Raw genomic sequence first — 18,685 nt, 5'->3', positions numbered from 1 at the left:
TCCGAAATACACTCGTATGTCTATATGAATTAACTTATTTTAAATTGATCTGAACTTGTAAATACTTTCATGACATGTCCTATATCTCTGTAGAAAGAGATCTATGGATTAGTAAAGCTACTTCTACTACTACTACTACTACTGTAGAAAAATATCATTTGGAATTATACGAATATTTACTAAAGAACTACTGAATATTTAAAAGTGTCCCTAGGTGTTCCCAACTGTTCATACCCACGAAGCCGGCCGGTGTGGCCGAGCGGTTCTAGGCGCTTCAGTCTGGAACCGCGTGACCACTACGGTCGCAGGTTCGAATCCTGCCTCGGGCTTGGATGTGTGTGATGTCCTTAGGTTAGTTAGGTTTAAGTAGTTCTAAGTTCTAGGGGACTGATGACCTCAGATGTTAAGTCCCATAGTGCTCAGAGCCATTTGAACCATACCCACGAAAATAACGCATTTTTTCGAAGACGTCAGTAGCTTTGCAAATGAGCTAGACATGTTGCGTGTGCTACGCACGAAATTAATAGTATTAATGCGTTCTTAATTATTTTTTCCACATTTACACACAAACAAAATGGCTCTGAGCACTATGGGACTTAACTTCTGAGTCCCGTAGTACTTAGAACTACTCAAACCTAACTAACCTAAGGATATCACACACATCCATGCCGGAAGCAGGATTCGAACCTGCGACCGAAGCGGTCGCGCGGTTCCAGACCGTAGCGCCTAGAACCGCTCGGCCACCCCGGCCGGCTACACACAAACAATTATATGTGTTTTCTAACTAACCACATTCAGGCATTGCTCAAAAATAGCTAATTTTGCGAGCCACGCGATTATTTCGATGTTGGCTGCTTTCTATTACGATCGCCACTTGGCTATGATGTCACAAAACGGTTGTTCGGCCTTGCCTCTGTGTGGTGTTGGCTCAACGGTACACCACGGAATACACGCTGCCTCACGTGTTAACGTCTTATGCGACAGTATCATGCCCTTTTTAAGCAGGAAAATGCCCTCTCACACATGGCACGTGTCTCAATGAACTGTGTTCGTGGAGTTGAATTACTTCTGTGTTTAGCAATAACCGCAGATCTGTACCTGACAGAACACGTGTGGGACATCGGTTACATCTCAGTACCGGTATCAAAGATATCAAAGACTAGTTTTAACAGTTGTGGGCCAGTTTGCCTCGGGAGAGGATACAACAACTTTATGATACCCTTCGCAACCGCATCTGTGTCTGCATCCAGGCCAGAGCGGATGCAACCTTATTCTACCAAGTGAGCTCATAATGCTAAATTCTTTGTAATCTGACTCGATTTTGCTATCACTGCAATAATATTACACATCATTTCACTCAGATACCATCTCACCCCATGAAGTTTCATTTCTTTTCGCCCTTCCCTTCTGGCTGTTTTACTTTCTTTGTTAGGTGGTGTACGATCACATATTTCTCTTTTTCAGAATTTCCCATTTTGTGTCCTGCTTCTATCATTCTCACTTATTTTGCATCCCCAACAGCAAAACTCATCCACTACGTTTTGTGTTTCAGTTTTCAATCTAATCCTGTCATCATCATTGCCTGCTTTAATTCGACTGTATTCCCTTATTCTTGTCTTGCTTTAGCTGATACACATCTTGTAACCGCTTTTCGAGACACGATACAGTTCGTTCAGTTGATCTTCTAAGTCCTTTGCCGTCTCTCACTGAAACACCGCTTCTGCTATTTATGCGGAATGATCGGATTTAACTGAGAGAATTCCTCCTTTCACTTCCCGAACGCTACAGTTCCATAACGATATCAATTCTGCTAATTTACTTCGGATGAATCGATTGTACGTTTGTCCACCATCAGTATAATTTTGATCCTGAAGGTTTCGAACACATTCCAGTTCGTTCCAATCTGACTATGTAAGCACAGGGCAAATGTGGTTTGAACTCAAACAAATAGTATCGAAAAAAATGGGAGAATATACCAACTAAATTAATAAGATGTGGTACAGATCCCCCATGCTACAAAACAGGCCAGAACAATGTTGCAGAAGCAACGACACAACATGCCAAGTTTAAAAGAATGAAAAATCCCCAAGATTAGTGAAGTTTAACAGAACCTCGAAATCGAGCGTGAACTTCAATGTGAGATGCTTTTAATAGTTTCCACAACGAAACTCTGGCTCGAAATCTGGCAGACAACGCAAACGTATTCTGTTTGTATTAAAGCACACGAGTGACAAGACGCAGTCAATACCTTCACTGCCCGATAACGATTGTGACATTACTGATGACAGTGTCATTAAAGCAAAGTTACTAAATACGGTTTTCCGTTAACTCCTTCACCGAAAACGACGAAGCAAATATTCCAGAATTCGAGTCAAGAGCAACTGTCAACATGTGATATCCTCGGTGTCGCGAAGCAGCTTAAATCACTTAATAAAGGCAAGGTCTACGGTCCAGATTGTATACGAGTCATGATTCTTTCAGAGTATGCTAATGCAATAGCTCCATACTTAGCAATCACAAACAACCATTAGCTCGTCGAAATATCCGTACCTAAAAATTGGAAGGTTGCATAGGTCACACCAATATGCAAGAAAGAAAACACGAGTAATCTGTTGAATTACAGAGCCACATCACCAACGCCGATTTTCAGTAGGAATTTTACTGTTTTCGAACATTATGCATTATGTCGAAGAAAACGATTTATTGATATATTCTTCTTACGAAAAAAAACCCTCTTTATTCCCACGAAGTTATGAGTGCTATCGGCAGGGGATGTCAAACTGATTCCATATTTTTAGATTTCCAGAAGTCTTTTGACACCGTTCCTCACAAACGACTTCTAATTAAATTGCATGCCAACGGAGTATCGTTTCAGTTGCGCTACAGAATTCCTGATTTCCTCTCAGAAAGGTCACAGCTGGTAGTAGCAGAGGAAAGTCATTGAGTAAAACAGAAGTGATATCTGGCGTTCCCCAAGGAAGTATTATAGGCCCTGTGCTGTTCCTGATCTAGGAGACAATCTGAGCAGCCCTCTCAGATTGTTTGCAAGTGATGCTGTCTCTTACCATCTAGTGAAGTCGTCAGATGGTGACAAACAGTTGCAAAATGATTTAGACAAGATATGTGTATGGTGCGAAAACAGGCAATTGACCCTAAATAATAAAAAAGTGGGAAGCCATCCACATAAGTACTAAAAGGAATCCACTATAATTTGATTACAAGTTAAATCACACAAATCTAAGCCTGTAATCTTAAACAAAGACTTCAGGATTACAATTACGAATAACTTAAATTGGAACAATAACATAGACAATGTTGTAGCACAAAGAAAATGCAACAGATCAACTGAGGAGACTGCTTACACTGCAGATGTCCTCCCTCTTCTGGGGTATTGGTGTGTGGTGTGGATCCGCATCAGATAGGATTGATGGAGGACATCGAAAAGTACAAAGAAGGGCAGCTTGTTTTGTATTATTGCGAAATAGGGAGAGAATGTCACGGATATGATACTCGAATTGGGGTGGCAATAATTAAAACAAAGGCGTTTTCGCCGGCCAGAGTGGCCGAGCGGTTCTAGGCGCTACAGTCTGGAACCGCGCGACCGCTGCGGTCGCAGGTTCGAATCCTGCCTCGGGCATGGATGTGTGTGATGTCCTTAGGTTAGTTAGGTTTAAGTAGTTCTGAGTTCTAGGGGACTGATGACCTCTGAAATTAAGTCCCATAGTGCTCGGAGCCATTTTTTGAAAGGCGTTTTCGTTGCGGCAAGATCTTCTCATGAAATATCAGTCACTAACTTCCTCCGTACAGTGTGAAAATATTTTGTTGGCGCCCACCAACGTAGGGAGAAATGATGATCGAAATAACATAAGACAAATCAGGATTTGCACGGAAAGATGTAAGTGCTTGTTCTTCTAGCGCGGTGTTCAAGAGTGAAACGGTAGAGAAATAGCTTGCAGCTGGTTCGATGAACCTTCTGTCAGACATTTAATTGTGATTTGCAGAGCATTAATGTAAATATAGATAGAAATATAAATGATGTGAGGTCGTAGATTGATCGTGCCGTTGCTAAACGATAAAATATCCGAAGGAGCTTCCCGTAATCGAAAGAATATACGAGACAAAGTTCCAACTTGAAATATACTTCAAATAACTTTCACGCGAATTGTCTGTATCCGTAAAATCATTGCTATTACCTGTTTTTCAGTTTTCATAGATAACATTATACACGTATCTTAACTGCTTTCCAGTGCGCTGAAAATCACTCTCTCGCTCTTCTTCTCCTCCACCCACTTCTATCTCTCTCCCCCCCCCCCCCCCCTCTCTCTCTCTCTCTCTCTCTCTCTCTCTCACACCCACCCACACACACACACACACACACACACACACGTACACATACACAGTAACGGCAAATTTAAAACCCATGTATGAGAATGGATGGATGGATACGAACTGTCGACCATCGCTTTATCGTACAGGGACGTGACAAAGAAGCCCTCGTTACGTATACAATAGCATTACAGTTTCTCGAAGACTATGCTGTGTTTTCGTACTGTGCGGATTTCGCCACACAACTCTCGTCGTTGAAGTACGTCTCCTTTTACGTGACTTGTTCATCCTCCTTATGGTACTGTACGTAGCACGGCTACTACTTGAAGGATTTATGCGCAACGTTCTCCGCAGAAACTACCAGTTCCGAGAACATTCTCGTGCTTGACCAACAACTCAGAGCGGCAGCTGCTTTCAATGACAGTTACGTAAAGCGGTAGAGTCCGTTGTAAAATGCAGCTCATTCAGTCTTTGTCTCCTGAAACGAATACTGTTTATTTCTGAACGAAAAACATTGAATTTGACGTCCCATTGACATTCGGGTCATTAGAGAGGGCGGACTAGATCCAAGTGGAGAAGTTACGCTGAGCACATCTCAGGTGGACCTTCCACTTAACATAAATCGGGAGTGTACGTTTCACAAGTGACACACGTATCGAGAAATAAGGACAAGTTTTGATAATATTTTTCAAAGAATTATTAAGTGACTATCTTAAAACTTCGTCTCCCATAACAAAAACGCAGACAAATAGAATAACATCAACAATTAATCTACTGCATGAACAAGAGTACGTAAATAGAGTCTAATGCTGCAGATATTCGAGTTTATATATTGAAGTAAATTTTAAATGGGCCGAAACAGTTATTGAGCTCCTTAAATAACTAAGTTCAACTTTTGTTCTCCGCATAATTATTACTTTTGGTAGCAAATAAAATCATCATTAATGTCTGAAAATTAAGTGGGCCGCCAAGATGCTATACGAGGAACTTCTCTGCATATTCGGCGAGGAAAGTAATATATTCGTCTTCAAGTTGCAGAGTTGTACTAAAGTCATGATATACTGAAACACTGGCAAGAAGAGACAAAACGAGACAACAGGTACTAATACTTCAAGGAATAGATTCCATAGTAGTTGAGGGAGCTGTAAGGAGTAATACCTGCAGAGGGAAACAAAGACTGGAGTACATAAAAAAATAATTGAGTACGTTGGATAAAATAAATGTAAATGCCGTGTGGCTAGGGCCTCCCGTCGGGTAGACCGTTCGCCTCGTGTAAGTCTTTCGAACTGACGCCACTTCGGTGACTTGCTTGTCGATGGGGATGCAATGATGATGATAAGGACAACACCACACCCAGACCCTGAGCGGAGAAAATCTCCGACCCATCCGACAATCGAACCCGGGCCGTTAGGTTTGACATTCCGTCAGGTGACCACTCAGCTAGCAGGGGCGGACAGTATGTTGGATGCAAATACTGTATCAAAAAAAAAAAAAAAAAGGTTCAAATGGCTCTGAGTACTATGGGACTTAACATATATGGTCATCAGTTCCATAGAACTTTGAACTACTTAAACCTAAATAACCTAAGGACATCCAGTCATCACGAGGCAGAGAAAATCCCTGACCCCGCCGGGAATCGAACCCGGGAACCCGGGCGCGGGAAGCGAGAACGCTACCGCACGACCACGAACTGCGGACTACTGAATTCAGATGAAAAGGTTGACAGACGAGAGGTGGTCGTGGCGGTTCGTATGAAACCAGTCAGAAGCCGATGATACAAAGCGGATGTTAGTGGTTAACGAAAACAACGTAGGACGTATAATTAAACATTTACTGCGCTACAACCGGTTCAGTTCTTAGAACATCTTCACGTTTCAGAGTTGTACTAAAGGCCGGCCGCTGTGGCCGAGCGGTTCCAGCCACTTCAGTCCGGAACCGGACTGCTGTTGCTACGGTCGCAGGTTCGAATCCTGCCTTGGGCACGGATGTGTGTGATGTCCTTAGGTTAGTTAGGTTGAAGTAGTTCTAAATCTAGGGGACTGATGAACTCAGATGTTAAGTCCCACAGTGCTCAGAGCTATTTGAACCATTTGTACTAAAGTCATGATATAAGCGGCCCGGTTGTCGTACGCAATACAGACTAAAACTAGAAATAATGGTCACAAACTTTCTTTCGACTGCCTCAAGGAAGTACGGCGAGGAGGCACGGCATGCTGCGTACATACACTCAGGTCACAGAAGTCATGGGACAGTGATATGCATGTATACAGACGGCGGTAGTATCATGTACAAAAGCTATGAAAGGGCAGTGCATTGGTGGAGCTGTCATTCGCACTCATGTCATTCATGTGAATAGGTTTTCGACGTGATTACGGCCGCACGACGAGAATTAACAGATTTCCATCGCGGAATGGTAGATGGAGCTAGACGAACGGATCATTCCGTTCCCGAAATCGTTAGGGAATTCAACATTCAGAGATTCACAGCCTCAACAGTGTGCCAACAATACCAAATGTCTGGCAGTACCTCTCACCAAGCACAACTCTGTAGCCGACGGCCTTCACTTAATCATCGAGAGCAACGGCGTTTGTGTAGAGCTATCTGCGGTAACACACAAGCCAACACTGCGTGAAATAACCGAAGAAGCCAATGTCTGATGTACGATGAACATATCCGTTAGGACAGCGTGGGGAAATTTGGCGTTAATGGGCAATGGCAGAAGACGACTTATGCGACTGCCTTTGCTAACAGCACGACATCGCCAGCAGCGCCTCTTCTGGGCTCGTGACCGTATCGGTGGACACTGGACTACTGGAAAACCGTAGCCTGGTCAGACGAACCCCGGTTCCAGCTGGTAAGAATTGACGGTAGGTTTCGAATGTGGCACAGATCCCACGAATCCTGCGACCCAAGTTGTCAACAAGGCACTGTGCAAGCTGGCGGTGGCTCCATAATGGTGTGGGTTGTGTTTACATGGAGTGAACTGGATCCTCTGGTCCATCATTCACTGGAAATTGTTACGTTCGCCCACTTGGAGACTATTTTCAGCCATTTATGGACTGCATATTCCCAAACAATGATAGAATTTTTATGAATAACAATGCGCCATGTCACCAGGCTGCAATTGGACAGTTCGAGCGAATGATTTTGCCACCCAGGTCGCCTGACATGTATCCCATTGAAAATTTGTAGCAAACAATCAAGTGGTCAGTTAGTGCACAAAATCCTGCTCCGGCAACACTTTCGCATTTATGGACGGCTGTAGAGGCAACATGGCTCAATATTTCTGCAGCGCACTTCTAACAACTTTATGAGTCTGCAACATGGCTCAAGGTTTCTGCAGGGTACTTCTAACGACTTTTTGAGTCTGTGCCACGTCGAGTGCTGCATTACGCCGGTGAAAAGGAGATTCCGACTCGATATCACGAGGTATCCCATGAGTTCCGTCCCGTCAGTATACAGCTGATGAGGTTTTCATTAATCATTAAAATTTGTCAACTGTGGTGCTCAACATGACCAAAATTATTTCAAAACAGATGCCTTATGGCATACTTTGAGGAGTCGTAGGCGGCTGTGCGCTTTGGATTGGATAGAGTGGAGATGAGGGATCCAGGTAAGGTGACGGTCAATGGTGAAGCCAAGGTAGGTGAGGGGGGGGGGGGGGGGGGGAGAGGCGGATATGACAGGCGCAGATGGTAAGGGAGATATCAAGGATCCGGAAGGAGTGAGTGGTACGACCTACAATGATTGCCTGGGTCTTGGAAGGATTGATTTTCAGGAGCCACTGGTTACACTATGAGGCAAAAAGGTGAAGGTGATTCTGGAGAAGGCGTTGGGGCAATTGGAGGGTAGAAGCAAGGGCAAGGAATGCAGTGTCATCGGCATACTGCAGGAGGTGTACTGGTGAGGCGGTAGGGCGTATCTGCCGTGTACAGGAAGTAGAGGAGAGGGGAGAGGACAGAGCCCTGGGGCACTAGGGTAAGTCATACTTAAGGAACTTTGTATTGTACACAAGCGTGCTTTGAGAATAAAACGAATAATATGTGCTCACCTTCATACGGACGTATATCTTGTTGATGACTTTTCGTGGAGTTTGACATTCTGTGTTCGTGTCACGGAAGACGTGACACCCCCTTTTATTTAATGAACGGTGATTCATAATAGCTTCCATAATGTGGTTTTCGGAGAGCGTCGAGGAACATGTATGGGTTTGTTTGGTTAATGTTTTTAATGCTAGTATCAACTGAGACATTGAAGCAAGTTCGTTTCTTTCTTTTTTTTTTTAAATAAAACCGTGTACTTTATATAACTGCAGTCCATAGCTCTTGAGAAAATTACAGTGCTATAGCGTTTGTCAATGTCCTATAATGTGAGAGCACGGTAGCCAGAAACGGCATTTGCGGAGCAAACACTGCCAAGGAGGCGTGTCGGACCACATTGCGTAATTGTATACCGTAACGTACGCCTACGCTACGAGAATGAAGCTTAATTTCCGCTCGAATTAATTTACGACCTATGTGCAGGGTCACCTACGAATACTGTATATGGAAATACGACATAGGCTAGAGTCTAGCTTATCACAAAGGGCTTAGGAGAAGTATTTCACATTTGTGTACTGTGATTTCCCCCCTCCTTTCTTCTTCCATCTGTTGACCACATTAAACAATGCCCAGTCCAAGTAATTAATAAGCAAAGTCTTTTATGAAAATTTGACAGGAGCGAAGATTATAATAAACTTTCAAGTTTACTTAGCTTGTCATGTTGAGATGACTCCATTTCTTTTTGTCCAGAGGTCTGATTCTTGAAGCTGAAAATCTAACGTCAGGTCCTCACGGTTGGTTTGAACTAAATAAATTGAAAGATTGTTATTGCAGAAGTTTTTTAAGTAAATGTATTTTTTACTGATTTTCTCACATTATAGTATATCATACAGTATTTTGAATTTTCACATTAACAAAGCCTAAATTACGTTGAGCGCACCTAATACACAAAAATACGTCCGATCACATCAGAGGCAAGCTTACGACTCTCACACTCTACGGAAATAACAACATTCCAAAAGGTTTACTCCTACTAGTTTTCGTTACAGTATTAATTTCGATTATTATTTCATGAATGAATCTAAAAATAAACATAGTAAACAGTACAAGATTGCATAATTAATAATAAAAATTTCAAATGTGCAAATAATTAGCAATTTCAAATGTTTCTAAAAAATAGTTTTAACTGTACATTTAGAACTAGTACTTATCGATTATAGCATCGAAACTAAAATATTTTATAAAGTAACTCCTTTTCATAAATTTTAGCTTGAAATACAACATGATGCGTATAAAATTATATGAAAGTTTTCAGAAAAGCAAATGAAATAATACTGACCTGTCCAAAATTCGAAAAAAAATAATACTGGCATCGTAATGCTAGAGGAGGCTGTCCCGTTACAGTATCCTCCCAGATATATGTGAGCTGAAATAGAGAAATCGACTCTTCATTCTTCAATAGTAAAGAGATCATGTACCCCGCAAAAAGCAACTACTGTATTAAATATCTAAACGTTAGAAAGAAGATTTGACCTATCTTTCCCTGCACAGGCCTGCGTGTGAAACGTCTCCTTAGAAAAGTTTATGAATGACAATGCTGATAAACATCTTACGTTATTTGATTTTCAAACAGCTGAGCAGAACTGAACGTACTCCGACATTTCTCTCTTTACTTATTCTGATCATCACTAAACTGACACATAACACTTTTTTAGCGCAACGCAATCTGACTTTCAATAATCACTGCAAAAGAATGGCCCTGACTAACAATAACTTATACGTTTCATGAATTACTTACCTCACAAAAATCTTCGTTACTCGAACTACTGCAATACAGCGAGTTCCAATACTGCTAGCTAAATAAAAGATTCTAACTACTGAAGGCACTAATTACTGATAGGCATACTTAGCAAATGAAAGATTTTGATAGAGAACAAACAATGTATTTACCTTAATAGTGTTCAAAAGTCATCATATATATATATCAGTTCGTGACATACAGTCTTACAAATTTACTGTTTCTGATGGACACACGCCCAAATCATCCGTTCTCAAAACTCCGCCATCTCTCTCCCCACATCCACCACTGCTGGCGGCTCACCTCCAACTGCACAACGCTATGCGCTGTTCACATCCAACTGGCCACTACAATAGAGAATATTTCAACAATGCCAACCAGCCACAGACTGCACACAGCACAGCCAGCGATTTTCATACAGAGCACTACGTGGCGTTACCAATATAAAAACCTAAACAGCCTACTTACACGTGTTTCTTAAAGTTAATATACGTGCTGTCGGACAACTGCTTCTGCCTACACTGCTCTAAATTATATCATATGGGAAACATTTGTTGAACTAAACATTTTATTAAAAATAATTTGGTGGCCACCTGTACACTGCAAAATAACATATTCTTGTTAACGAAACATCATTTGATACTGAACATAAGCGTCTAATGACATTGCTACCAGTGACGTGCAATACACGCTGTCGGCTTAAGTATTTGACACTGCAGTGTAATAACGTGCACACCTAAATAAAATAAACGATTTACTAACAATGATTTGGTAATCACCCAAATCACATAACATAAATTTTGTCTTCCAGAAAAATAACTTTATCCTTTATTTAAGCTTGTGTTCTAACTGCGACTATGTACCTGAAAGGCACCGTAAGTTAGTATTTTTTTCAGTAAACGGCAATGTGGGACGGTGTCAAATGACTTATTGAAATCAAGGAACACGGCGTCAACCTGAGCGCCGTTGTCCACTGCGATGTGGACCTCATGGAGGAACAGAGCGAGCTGAGTTTAGCAGGATCTCTGTTTGCTGAAACCATGTTGATTTTTATAGAGGAGCTGTTGATTTTCCAAGGACGTCATAATTCTTGAACATAACACATGTTTCATAATTCTACAACAGATTGAGGTCAACGATATAGATATACACTACTAGCCATTAAAATTGCTACACCACGAAGATGACGTGCTACAGACGCGAAATTTAACCGACAGGAAGAAGATGCTGTGATATGCAAATGATTAGCTTTTCAGAGTATTCACACAAGGCTGGCGCCGGTGGCGACACCTACAACGTGCTGACATGAGGAAAGTTTCCAACCGATTTCTCATACACAAACAGCAGTTGACCGGCGTTTCCTGGTGAAACGTTGTGATGCCTCGTGTAAGGAGTACAAATGCGTATCACCACGTTTCCGACTTTGATAAAGGGCGGATTGTAGCCTATCGCGGTTGCGGTTTATCGTATCGCGACATTAAAAAATGTTCAAATGTATGTAAAATCTTATGGGACTTAACTGCTAAGGTCACCAGTCCCTAAGCTTACACACTACTTAACCAAAATTATCCTAAGGACAAACAGACAACCCATGCCCGAGTGGCGACTCGAACCTCCGCCGGGACCAGCCGCACAGCACATGACTGCAGCGCCTTAGATCGCTCGCGTTTTAATCATTCCAGTAATATTCGTCTCATGAGATTGTAGTGTGGATACAAAAACTGTCTATACTGTTGGCCCGAAATGTCCTCTCACCATTATCAACATAATCATTTGTATAACTGTACGGTTACCAACTGAAGACAATTATAAATCTCCTATTTTCTATGGTCGGATTTTACTTTTACTGTTGAATACATTTTTTAATTTGTAGATATAGTGCGCTTTTTGGGAATTTCACAAGCATACATTAACTGCAGCACATCATGGGCTTATCATGCTAGCTCGACTCAGGTACAGGTCGAAATTACCACCAACAGGTAGCTTCTAAATGCGACGATGCATTTGCTGTATTCGAGCTTTTACTCTAATCCATGCCGGGGGTGACACAGAGTTCTGCAAGCAAGCAATAGTGATCTCGCACATGCAGGCGGTTATTACACTGCAGCTGTAAAATGACAACGCATTAATAACACTTTCTCAACATAAAACCTTAAAATGTCACTTGCCTAACCAATAATAGTAGGGGCACTAAACATCACGCTTTAGTGCACAAAACCAATACTATCACCACCATCATCATGATCATCATCATCGTAACTACTTACTAATTTACACATTACTGTTGTCTCTCCTGTATTTATGGTTGCATTTGTGGCTGATTGTAATTTATATTTGGAATGGTTATATGCAAAAACAATGACCTTTCCGTTAATAAATGCGCCCCAGCTTTACCTCGCTTCTCCTATTGCCTGAGGATATCACGAACACGTAGTTCCTAGTTAGACATTTATTAAGTTTTTTCATGTTCCATTAATTAGGATTGCGATCTTTCGCTGTGATGTGTAATCCTAACACGTTTTCCCTATGACAAAATATGACAAGATGCTAACGTAGGAGGGCTATTCGGAAACTAAAGTCTGATCGGTCGCGAAATGGAAACCACAGCGAACATCAAAAATACACACATCAAAAAAAGTTTTGCATCACCCCGGTTCCCAGAACTCCTGAAGATAGACGTTGACTGTGGATATTGTATCACAGATATAGCGCTTTGATTGTTCAGGGATGTCACTAAACCCACCCAAAGATGTAAATAACAATATAGGAGCAGCGCATATTAGACGGAGGGAGTCCGACAGCCGATCAGTCCCAGTCATTCCACCAGGAAGGAGGTACACGACTCGTGTTGTCTGTAGTTCGCCCATGCCTAGACGGTCAAGACCGCTGTTCGATCGCGTCCGCATTGTTACTTTGTGCCAGGAAGGGCTCTCAACAAGGGAAGTGTCCAGGCGCCTCGGAGTGAACCAAAGCGATGTTGTTCGGACATGGGGGAGATACAGAGAGACAGGAACTGTCGATGACATGCCTCACTCAGGCCGCCCAAGGGCTACTACTGCAGTGGATGACCGCTACCTACGGATTACGGCTCGGAGGAACCCTGACAGCAACGCCACCATGTGGAATAATGCTTTTCGTGCAGCCACAAGACGTCGTGTTACGATTCAAACTGTGCGCAATAGGCTGCATGATGCGCAACTTCACTTCCGACGTCCATGGTGAGGTCCATCTTTGCAACCACGACACCATGCAGCGCGGCACAGATACGCCCAACAACATGCCGAATGGACCGCTTAGGTTTGGCATCACGTTCTCTTCACCGATGAGTTCCGCACTTCCCTTCAACCAGACAATCGTCGGAGACGTGTTTGGAGGCAACCCGGTCAACCTGAACGCCTTTGACACACTGTCCAGCGAGTGCAGCAAGGTGGAGGTTCCCTGCTGTTTTGGGGAGGTATTATGTGGGGCCGACGTACGCCACTGGTGGTCATGGAAGGCACCGTAACGGCTGTACGATACGCGAATGCCATCCTCCGACCGATAGTGCAACCATATCGGCAGCATATTGGCATGGAATTCGTCTTCATGGACGACAATTCGCGCCCGCATCGTACACATTTTGTGAATGACATCCTGCAGGATAGCGACATCGCTCGGCTAGAGTGGCCAACATGATCTCCAGACATGAACGCTATCGAACATGCCTGGGATAGATCGAAAAGGGCTGTTTATGGACGACGTGACCCATCAAGCACTCTGAGGGATCTACGGCGAATCGTCGTTGAGAAGTCGGACAATCTGGACCAAAAATGCCTTGATGAACTTGTGGATAGTATGCCATGACGAATCAATGCAAGACGACGTGCTACTGGTTATTACAGGTACCGGGGTGTACAGCAATCTGGACCACCGCCTCTGAACGCCCCGCTGTATGGTGGTACAACATGCAATGTGTGCTTTTCATGTGCAATAAAAAGGGCGGAAATGATGTTTATGTTGATCTCTATTCCTGTTTTCTGCACAGGTTCCGAAACTCTCGCAACCGAGCTGATGCAAAACTTTTTTTGATGTGTGTATTTTATTTGTAACAGTTTGAAGCAGCTCCCAGCTACTTCTCTACATAATCACCATTCCGAAGTAGACATTTGTCGTAGTTTGTAACAGCTTACCAATAGCTTCGTTATACACTGAAGCGCCAAAGAAACTGGTATAGGCATGCGTATTCAAATACAGAGATATGTAAACAGACGAATACGGGGCTGCGGTCGGCAAAGCCTATAAAAGACAAGTGTCAGGGTCAGTTGTTAGATCGGTTACTGCTGCTACGATGGCAGGTTATCAAGATTTAATTGAGTCTGAACGTGGTGTTAAAGTTGGCGTTCGAGCGATGGGACACAGCATCTCCGAGGTAGTGATGACGTTGGGATTTTCGTACGAGCCTTTCTCTAATGTACCGTGAATATCAGGAATACAGCGAAACATCAAAAGTCCGACATCGCTGCGCCCGGAAAATATCCTACAAGAACGGGAGCAATGACGAGTAAAGAGAATCATTCATCGTGACAGAGGTACAATGCTTTCGCAAGTTGGTACAGATTTCAATGCTGGGCCATCAACAAGTGTCAGCGTGCGAACCATTCAACGAAACATCATCGACATGCGCTTTCGGAGCCGAAGGTCCACTCATGTACGCTTGATGACTGTACCACACAAAGCTTTACGTCTCGCTTGGGCCCGTCAGCACTGACATTGGACTGTTGATGACTGGGATGACTGGAAATATGTTGCCTGGTCGGACGAATCTCGTTTCAAATTGTATTGAGCGAATAGACGTGTACGAGTATGGAGACAAACTCATTAATCAATGGAGCCTGTACATCAGCAGGGACTGTTCAAGCTGGTAAAGGTTTGTAATGGTGTGGGGCGTATGCAGTTGGAGTGTTATGGGACTCCTGATACGTCTAGATACGACTCTGACAGGTGGCACGTATGTAAGCATCATGTCCGATCATCTGCATGCATTAATGTTCATTGTGCATTCTGACGGACTTGGACAATTCCAGCAGGACAATGCGACACCCTATACGTCAAGGAATACTACGGAGTGGTTCCAGAAACACTCTTTTGAGTTTAAAAACTTCTACTGGCCACCAAACTCCCCAGAGATGAACATTATTGAGCATGTCTGGTATGCCTTGTAACGTGCTGTTCAGAAGAGATCTCCATTTCCTTGTGCTCTTACGGGTTTACGGGTAGCCTTGCAGGATTCACAGTGTCAGTTCCCTCCAGCACTACTTCAGATGTTAGTCTAGTCCAAGCCCGTCGTGTTGCGGCACTTATGCGTGCTCGCGGGGGTAGGTGTACCAGTTTCTTTGGCTCTTCAGTGTAGAAGGCAGCCTCCTGTGCTTTCCGCCAATTTTCGATGCTGGTCTGCAGCTCGTTGTCTGTGCCATAATGCTGCCTTCTTAGGCAGCGTTTCACGTGAGCAGACACGAACATCAGAGGGAGCCACGTCCGGGCTGTACGGTTTGTGATCAAACACTTCCCATCGAAAACGCTGTAGGGGCGTCTTTATTGCCGCTACAGTGTGCCGCCGAGAACTGTCATGAAGAAGGAAATGCATGACATTTACGATACATGGGGATGCATGAAAACAGCCGAAATCCTGCAGCGGGCACCGATTACTGGAGTGAGACACTATTTATCTAGGCAGCTTTACGTGCTCACCGTGTGCTCATAACTGAAAAGAGCGACGTGACGCTATCGCACTAGCGACACTGCCATTTCCATTTCGGACATTACTTTCCGAATAGCCCTCGTACACACGTGAGATATTATTTCACATTTAGAAACTCTTCTATGGAACAGGACTTGTCAAGCAAACGTGATTTCAGTTTGAAGTTAATATCTGTTATGTTCGTTTCATCACTAGGTGAGTGCCCAGCAACTTTTACAGCAGATTCCGTAAACCTCCGACTTTTAAGAGATTGAAACTCTCATGTGTTAACCAGGCTCAGATGTCTGATTACTTTCCAAATGACTTGATATGTTAGACATTTGGCTTTAAGCATGTAAGCGAGAAAAAGGAAAGGTTCGAAATTATGCTTTAAGTTTGTTAGTAATAGCTAAGGGCTTTCGTTGTGAAACACTGGATAAGAATGTAATTGTAAATGTGAATACTGTCTGCAAACTGTGTTCAAAATATAGGCGGCAGTAAAAAAGTAATAAATTAAAACGTCCTGTCGGATGCATAAGGTTTACTGCATGAATAGCGAAATTGTAGTAAGCGATAACCTTCTTTCCTTTTATCATTTTATATGTTAGTGGCGGGGGAAGCGTCAGCGAGAAAAAGTTTCGTAAATATTTGAAACTGTGGGTAAAGTCTACTGGAAGTCGTTAAAAGCTCGCAGTCTCAAACACTTGATGAATGAAGTTCAAATATTTATGCGCTGTCAGTTACGCTGTCTCAAGATAAACACAGGTTCTGATATTAATACTTGTCTTATTCTGTTGAACTTTTAACATAGGATTATTGCTGGTAATGAGTAAATTATGACAGAGTTTTAAATGTTGAAATTCGGTCAATAATTACACGAAATATTGAAAAGAAAATTTTTATTGCCCCAGGAAGCCGCAAGATCGTCAGCCTTTGACTGGTACCAGGTTCTGAGAGAGCGGTTTACTAATTACACTGTGGTTTACTAATTACATTGCGCTCCATTGTCTTCAGTGATGTTATTAGGTTCTGTTTGTGTGTGTGATGGACGTACACAGGTATCGCAGGCACCTGGTGAGCGACTTATTGGTTCAAATGGCTCTGAACACTATGGGACTTAACGTGTGAGGTTATCAGTCCCCTAGAACTTAGAACTACTTAAACCTAACTAACGTAAGGACATCACACACATCCATGCCCGAGGCAGGATTCGAACCTGCGACCGTAGCGGTGGCGCGGTTCCAGACTGAAGCGCCTAGAACCGCTCGGCCACACCGGCCGGCAGTGACTTATTCCAGAGTGTATTTGCCCGTGATGCACAGGTCCCATTCCAGGTTTCACTGTGTGTGGACCTATTAGTTACAACTTATGGTCACAACTGGCGTTAATAATTCATTCAGTTTACTGGTTGTTGAAATCTGTGGCTGTAGATGATACTACTTTATGAAATACAGCAACCAACCACGTTTCCACATATTTTTATTTAAGCAAATACACGTTTTTCGGCCGCTGTGGATACACCGGTTCCCTTCGGATCACCAAAGTTAAGCGCTGTCGGGCTTGGCCGGCGCTTGGATGGAAGACCATCCGGGCCGCCATGCGCTGTTGGCATTTTTCGGGCTGCACTCAGCCTCGTGATGCCAATTGAGGAGTTACTCGACCGAATAATAGCGGCACCGGTCAAAGACAACCATCGTAACGATAGGGAGAGCGGCGTGCTGACCACACGCACATCCTATCCACATCCTCAGCTGAGGATGACACGGCGGCCGGATGGTCCCGATGGGCGACTTGTGGCCTGAAGACGGAGTGCTTAATACACGTTTTTGGCTTTCACCCATATTCGGTTAGCGTCATATCTATTTGAAACTTCAGTCAGTGCATCATTACAACATCGACAGCAAAACAACAGTTTTGCTTAGCTACTCGCTTTGCGAGTTGTATATTTGCGACATATTCCTAAGTTTATTCAGTAATATAGAAGTGGGACCTGGTGAAGGAAAGTGACTCCCTGTTAAGTACACCACGGGTACGAGCACAACCTGATTTCCACAAACATAATTGCCCTATATGCCCGATTGCCAATTCTCAGAGCAACCCAACTTAAAAAATCAGCAAGAAACTGATTGATAACTTCAGCAACACATTCAAACTTGAAGAAATATACTCAGTGCAGAATAGTTACGAACTAGTTAATTTATAAAGGACAGTCAGGTTCCTGAGACAGCTAAGTTCACAAACATATCTGTCAATGAAAGAATAGAAATGGTTAAAAGTATCCTGCCTAAGTACAAAAACTTGACTTTACCCGAAATATATGGGTTCACTGATTTACTAACATAGTATTGTCATGTAACTATTTATTTTAATAACAAAATGTACCAGCAGAAAATGGCCTACCTGTGGGCAGCTGCCTTGCCAGCTTGCTAGCTGATATTTTCATCAACAACTTAGAACGAACATTTTTTACAGAAAACGCCCAGATATAGTACAAAAGATATGTTGATATACTGATTTTATTTGATGGTACAACAGAAGAAATTGAGGACCTTGCAAAAGAAATGAATAAAAGTATCAGAATATCATTGTCACTATTGAATACCAGACAGTGAAAGGTTTAAGTTTTCTGGACCTCTCCATAAGTAACTCGAGCAGCGGCCATAAATTTCAAGTAGGCCCTATACAGGAAACCAAGATACACAGATGCCACAGCCAATAAAACCTCATGTCACCTGAATAAGCACAAAATGGCTTCACACAGAGCAATGCTCAACACAATGCACAAATTCCCTTTAGAAACAGATG

The 18,685-nt window shown here is 42.9% G+C and overlaps 1 non-coding gene across 1 annotated transcript; it reads right to left on the bottom strand.

Annotated features, from left to right (window-relative positions):
• Nucleotides 1-666: 666 nt before the first annotated feature.
• Nucleotides 667-750, bottom strand: Trnap-ugg. The gene has a single exon. It is a non-coding gene; the product is annotated as a tRNA-Pro (tRNA).
• Between the last annotated feature and the right edge of the window lie 17,935 nt (nt 751-18,685).

Source organism: Schistocerca piceifrons, chromosome 2 (genome assembly GCF_021461385.2).
Source record: "Schistocerca piceifrons isolate TAMUIC-IGC-003096 chromosome 2, iqSchPice1.1, whole genome shotgun sequence".
NCBI lineage: Eukaryota > Metazoa > Arthropoda > Insecta > Orthoptera > Acrididae > Schistocerca > Schistocerca piceifrons.
The sequence above is the reverse complement of the archived record's forward strand: the minus strand, read 5'-3'. Positions and strand labels throughout refer to the sequence as shown.